At 43.0% G+C, this 6,748-nt stretch overlaps 1 protein-coding gene across 1 annotated transcript in view; it reads right to left on the bottom strand.

Annotated features, from left to right (window-relative positions):
• Window positions 1-4,898, bottom strand: part of si:dkey-191g9.7 (GRIN2-like protein) — a 29,698-nt gene extending 24,800 nt beyond the window's left edge. The window contains exon 1 of the mRNA XM_050070263.1: window positions 4,580-4,898. The gene's annotated coding sequence lies outside the window, so the exon portion shown is untranslated. The remainder of the gene's footprint in view (window positions 1-4,579) is intronic.
• Window positions 4,899-6,748: the final 1,850 nt, after the last annotated feature.

The following is a 6,748-nucleotide window of genomic DNA, read 5'->3' as shown; positions in this document are numbered from 1 at the left end:
CGCTAACAGGAAAGCAGGGAAATAGCTAAACACAGCAGAGACCGAGAGTGAGTGAAAGACATTGCTAACTGCTAAACTAAGCTGGCTGTTTAGGTTTTATTTCCTCGCCCCTGTGGCGAGTGAATCTGCCTGCAGTGAAAGCGGGGGCTAACCGATGCTTCCTCCTCAGGCTCCACTTCACTCAGCTGCCTGACAGACCCGCTGCTTCTTCCTACTTTAACCTGAATAACAAACAGGAGCTAGCTGGGAGCGGCTAGCGGAGCGTTAGTCGCAGCATGACCGGAGGGAAACACAACCAGTTAGCCTCCGCTAGCTTCCCAGCTAACCGGAGCACCTGGTTTGTTTGGGGGGGGGGGGTTGGAGAGCAGAGGTAGAGGGAGGAGTGACTCATGACACACTTTGTTTTGCTCTACAGGCAGTGCACAACAGCGAACCTAGCAGTGAAACGATTTCACTTATTGCCCCTTTAACAACAAGCTAATCTGGCATCAAGTCACACTATTTCCCTCAAACTCTCTGGCACATTCCGCTTCACCAACTGCCTGTTGTGAGCGGAGACAGACACCAAACTGCTTACCTTTACTTTTTCAAGCAAAACCCAACTTGAAATATTGTCTAAATCTCCCACAGTTTTGATAAGTAATTTAAACAAATCTGACATACGGCTCGGTGCTGCACAAACATGCTGCGTGCAAAGAGTGTAGAGGAGGAGTGCAAAGTTGCAGTCGCTGCATGCATCTGTTTTCTGGGATTATTTAATTAAAGTTTGTTTAGAAGATAGTAATAAGAACCAATATGTGACTATTTAAAAAGGAAAGGGGAGGAGAACAAAATAAGAAGAGGAGTGCAAAGGGATGCAGCGAAGAATAAAGTGAGGAGAGGAGAGCAAAACGCATTTGAAGCCTGACTGTTTTAAGTGAACACAGGCCTACTTTGTAGCCTACTAAGGGTAGATTGGTTGGTTTATTATTTTATTTCCCCAGAGAACAGCTTATTTTAATTTTGTGAAAAGATGTATTGATTGTGAATGATTATTTATTTTATAGAGCACTAAAATGTGCACAATATGACATTATTTTATTTGTTGTTGCCTGTTATAAATAAATGACACACGTAGAACATGAAGGTGTATGTGTAGCAGCTGCTGGGTGCATATCGTATAGATCTTGAGACATCCCAGGCAAACCTTTCCCCTGCTTATTATTGTGCACAAATGTACTGTATGTACTGAGGCCTCAAGAGATCTTGCCGCACAAAATGTCTGTGTACAGGACTGAAAATAGTGAACATCTATCCAATGTTACAATCAACCCTAATTTTTAATAATATAATTAGAAAAAACAATAATGAACAGAAAACATCATTAACTTTCTTCTTTGTAAGATGGCTGTTAGTAGGCATATTTTTATAAATGTGGCAAGGTGACATTCTATATGTAATTTGATGTTATCTAGAGTAGTGTTGTCACGGTACCAAAATTGGGACCCACGGTACGATACCAGTGAAAGTATCACGGTTCTGAGTAGTATCACGATACCACAGCAAAAATTAGGCAGATGTGCCTTTTGTCATTTATAAAAAGATAAATCACTTTTCTATAATACATCAATGATATTTCAATGGAATAAGTAACTTATTGACTTATTCATACTTCAAAAACGGCATCAATAAGTGATTAACATAGGGGGATCCAAATAAAATAAATAAATAAAATAAAAATCAACCAGCCACCCTCCTCCTCTGATAAGTAAAGAACAGTCCCTTAAGTGTGGTGAGGTTTGTAGACCATTACCTGCCACAAAGAGAGAAATGTGAACGGCTCGTTTCTCCTCTGACACGTCACATACCTGTGTGCCGCCACGGCTCGGCTGTCCAGGTACTTCTGGGCAGTCATGACATCAAGAAGAGGAAATTATTGGACCTGACCTGGAGCCGGGCTTCTCGTCGCTGGTAAGCCGTTATCTTGCGCCGCAGAGGACTATGGCCGCCGTATTTCGCCGTATTCCTGTCTGTGACCCCCGTTCAACCCACAACCGGCAGGATTAGCCTTTCGTTTCTGCTGCTGGTTGAAATCTGTACTCGCACAGCGTGCTCCTGAATGATTTCTTTTGCTCGCACAAAACTATTTTTAGTCGCAAATGCGAGTAAAATGCTCGTACCGTAGAGCTCTGTGGAAAACAAATCAGTGTAGCATAAACAAATCTAGCCTACAAATAAAAAGAAACAAATAATAACTTTCAGTGCTTAAAGATACTCAATAGCTCAGCTAATACCTAAAATTTCAATGGAAAACAAACCACTGCAGCAGCATATTGAGTGCCAGGTGGCCAGCGCGTGCCGTTATTGGACGGTGTATGGACACTCATCCTCTTGCGATTGGACTTTGAACTTATCCCACAGGTGAGGTACCGTAGTACTATGGTACTCCAACATTATGGTATCATATGTACTGTGGTGTTTTAGTACCGCGGTCTACCGTTGGTACCAGTATACCGTGCAACACTAATCTAGAGTTGGTTATCGTGATACTCAGATTATTAGAATTTACCAGCCAAGAATTTACAATTATTTGAAAAAGTGGCAGCTCACTGAATTTTTGTCTTAGAGTTCTCAATCTTTGGTAGAAAGTACCCTTATTTGTCTCATCCAAGTAGCAATGTTTCCAGCTACATCAGAATTTCAGATGACGTCAAACACAAGGAGTTCCATCCTGTGGTGTAAGGTAGTTACTAATGGCCCCAGTGCACACTATTGTGATGGGCCCCAGTGCACGGTAGTTAGTAGATATAAGATGCACACACACACACACACACACACACACACACACACACACACACACCACCGAAAACTGTTCATAAAAAAGCCAAAGGAATCTAATTTAGGGAGCTTTGCTACTTTTTCCTCCTGCTGGTTTCTCTGTTGTCCTTCTTACTGCAGCTTTTATGTAGGTTTAACTTGCTAACCTGTATCTTTCAGATGTAGTCATACAGTAAATGTATAAAATGACTCATAGGTCATCCCTTCTTGGTGAAAGTGGTGCTGTTACATCAATTCTGTTGTTACAACCATCCGTGGTCTCCCCTACCTCAAACCATTCAAACAACCGGGACAAAACCTGATGATAAAGAATACTGCTGCACTGAGTATCAATCCAATGTAAGTTATGACGAGAATTCCTGGTCTACCAGGAACCAGGAAAAGAGTAACATACAAGGTAAGGACTTTATATGTAATGACAGGAAAACCTTCAACCCTGACTCATATTGTGACACATGCACAACAAAACAACTCATTCAACAATCTTCATTTCACACAGCACACATCAGTCCTGCTGTCACTGGTTCATTTGCTCCAACTCACAAACACAAGGTGAAACGGGGAGCCTGGCTCTGTCCGAATTTCAAAGATACACCTGCTGGCACTAATTAACATGCTGTATTTCACAGTTGTTGTTACACTTTTGTTTATGTACAAATTAGATCAGTTCATCCCTCCGCCCAGCACTTCTGTGCAGCATCGCAGGCTGTAGCGTGAGTTTGCAGATACAGTTTGAGCACAGCTTTTGATCTCTGCACAGGCACAATAATATCAAACCTCACTGTGATGACAAGAGGAGCTGTGCACACTCACTGCACCAACTGTTGTTGACAAGAAATAGTTGAAGCACATAACCTCTCCTAAAACCACAATTCAATTTTATATATTTGTTTGTTGACAGATCAGACAAATGAGATCCAGCGTGTTGATCAGTGAAGGTGTATTTTTGAACTTTGCACAGAGCCAGTTTAGCTGTTCCCTTTGCTTCCAGTCTTTATGTGAAACTAGGCTGACCACGCCTTGACTCCAGCTCTGTTAACACACAGACATGAAACTGATGTTCTTGTCATGTTCCTGTCAGAGAAAAGGTGAAGAAGTGTACTTCCCAGAATGTTGAACTATTACTTTAAAAGTAGTTGCAGGATGACTGTAATAGCTGACATTACGATATGAGAATGTGTGGTGTGGTAAAGCATCATGAGGCAAGTGACAGGATCCAGACAGCAACAGGTCAGTGCTTGCTAACAGAGCTGAGTCTGAAGGTGTGTGGAAGTCCTGCACGTAGAGTCTCATAGATTTTAATCTGAATTTTAAGATTTAAAAGCTGTTGAGCAATCACAGTTGAAACTTTTGTAAATTTATTTTCAGATTCCGTATCAGATGTTAGTTTTACTAGATTAAATGTCAAAACCTGATATACAATTTTCTAATTTTGAAATACAAATTTAAATGAATCAGATTCTGGCACACATAGATAATGTGTGAGAGATGTTTCCAGGTTCTGACTCATTCATGGAAACAACGTGCAGCATCTGGGTGCTAAAATGACCTCAGGAGGTAGGCTGAAGCTCCATCAAACAGAACCAAAGACTTTTCAATCACATCCTTCTCCTCAACATCCACACCCATGAACACGCAACACACAGATACAGTATGCTTCCACAAACACATGCAGAAAGAATGTCATACATGCACACACATACAATCAGTGAAGAGACCCTCTGTGAAGAGAGGATTTAAACATTTTCATCCAGCAGCTTACCTTTCACATTGAAATACTTGCTGCTAAACCTCTACTTTTAGCCCCTCTCCTTTTGCTCTCTGATGTGTTGGGTGATGGATGCAGTTCCTTAGAAAGCCTTCATCCTCCTCCTCCTCCTCCTTCCCCTCCTCACATCCACAGGTGACCTCTCCCCCTCTCTCTATCTTTAACTACACTCCATTCACTGAGCATTCTAGTCCACGCTTCCTCCTTTGTTTCAGCAGCCCCCGGCTGTGAACAAGATGGAGGAGACCTTTGGATAATCCTCTCCTACATCTGATTACAAATGTGAGGACGCAATCTTCAAATCCCTGTTCTGTAAGAGAGGGTCGAGCTGGTTAGTGCTTGGCTTATCCAGCTGCAGTGGGAGATTGGCGGAGGGGGGTGGGGGAATGGTAATGAGACGAGATAGTCAGGCGGCCAGCGTCATTGTCCCTCCACCTGGGAAGAGGGGAGCAGGGCTGATGCATGGATAAATATGTGAAGAAAGAAAACACCCTGTTTGTCTTTCTTTGTCTGCATTCTCCTCTCCCTTTTATCAAGAGTCACATACACACGCAGTTCCACCCTGAACACAGTTACTGCTTTAGTTTCACGCTCTGTGACGCTCTCTCACTCAACCTCCCTGCCACCCTCCCACCAACACCAGCCCACTCTCCAACACTACCCCTGTTGCTATGGAAACTGCAATACTCAATGGGCCTGTGCGGGGTTTTTTTTTTGTTTGTTTTTTGTTTTTTTCAGCCAGCAAGGACACAACAGACAGCAAAAACAAATCAGCTGGGAAGTGCTCATGTTTGTGGTTGACTCGGCCACAGCCAATGTCACACATCAACTTGCTGGTTTTCCTTTCCTTATATATCCCAAAACACGGAGGACACACATGACCATGATGATGACATGTTAACAGATGGCCAGCACAAGCAGGGACTGTTTCTGTGACATCACCCACAGGTTTGTGATGAGCTGTTTTGTTTACCACCAGCTGCCTCATTGGAGCAGGAAAATCTCAATTTGGTCAAGTGGGAGGAGCCTGGGTGGAGCTGAGCTGAGATCAACTAGATAAGATAAGATAAGATAAGATAAGATAAGATAAGATAAACCTTTATTGTCTGTCACAAGTAACAGAAATTCGTCTTTGGCAAGCTCCGAAATAAAATAGACAAGAACACACAAAACGCAATAGACATTATACAAGATATACGACAAAGCAGTGTATCTGGGTGGGACTTCAATTGTTATTTTAAACTGTTCAGGGTGGTGATGGCAGTGGGAACAAAAGTTTTTTTGTATGTGTTCTTCCGGGAAAGTGGGACTTTGTAACGGCGACCTGATGGTAGTAGTTGGAAGGATGGGTGCAGGGGGTGGGTGGGGTCCTGTGTGATGGCGGTGGCTTTCCTGGTAACTGCCTGGGTGTAAAGTTCTGTGAGGGGGGTCTGTGGGGATCCAATTATTTTCCCAGCCTGTTTTGTTATGCGGGAAAGTTTTATTTTATGTTTGGTTGTAAGTGAATTGTACCAGGATGCCATATTGAAGATGAGTCAGTGATTTGTAAACCATGGTTAGTGTGTCTGTACTGACATTGAAGGACCTGCGCTTCCTCAGCAGGTGGAAACACTGCTGAGCTTTCTTGTAGATGGAGTAAATATGTGTGTTGAATGATAAGGCTGTGTCAATCTCAGTCCCCAGGTATTTAAACAACTCAACCTGTTCCACCAGCTGTCCGTTGATGCTGAGGGGCTGAAAAAGTGGAGACTGTTGTGAGTCCGTTGTTCCTCTGCTCCCACAACACAGCTCCTTGGTTTTACTGATGTTGAGCTCAAGGGAGCTTTCCTGAAAAGTGCGGACCAGGTTGTTGACTGCCTGATGGTAGTCAGACAGTGCCTTGGTGTCGGTCACATGGGCCATTAAAGCCATGTCGTCCGCATACTTAAAAAGTGTCATTCCTTCACTGCTGCAGGAAATGTTGTTAGTGTAAGCAGAGATGAGAATGGGAGATAAAACACAGCCTTGTGGAAGCCCAGTTTGTTAGATTTAAAACCATTTACCAGGACTTGCTGTGGCCTGTCCTGAAGAAAGCTCTTAATCCATAAAACCAGTGCAGGATGAACCTGAAGCTCCACAAGTTGATGCAGTAAAATGTTTGTGTTGACAGTGTTTAAAGCTGAG

This window comes from Epinephelus moara, chromosome 18 (assembly GCF_006386435.1).
Source record: "Epinephelus moara isolate mb chromosome 18, YSFRI_EMoa_1.0, whole genome shotgun sequence".
Classification (NCBI taxonomy): Eukaryota; Metazoa; Chordata; class Actinopteri; order Perciformes; family Serranidae; genus Epinephelus; species Epinephelus moara.
The sequence above is the reverse complement of the archived record's forward strand: the minus strand, read 5'-3'. Positions and strand labels throughout refer to the sequence as shown.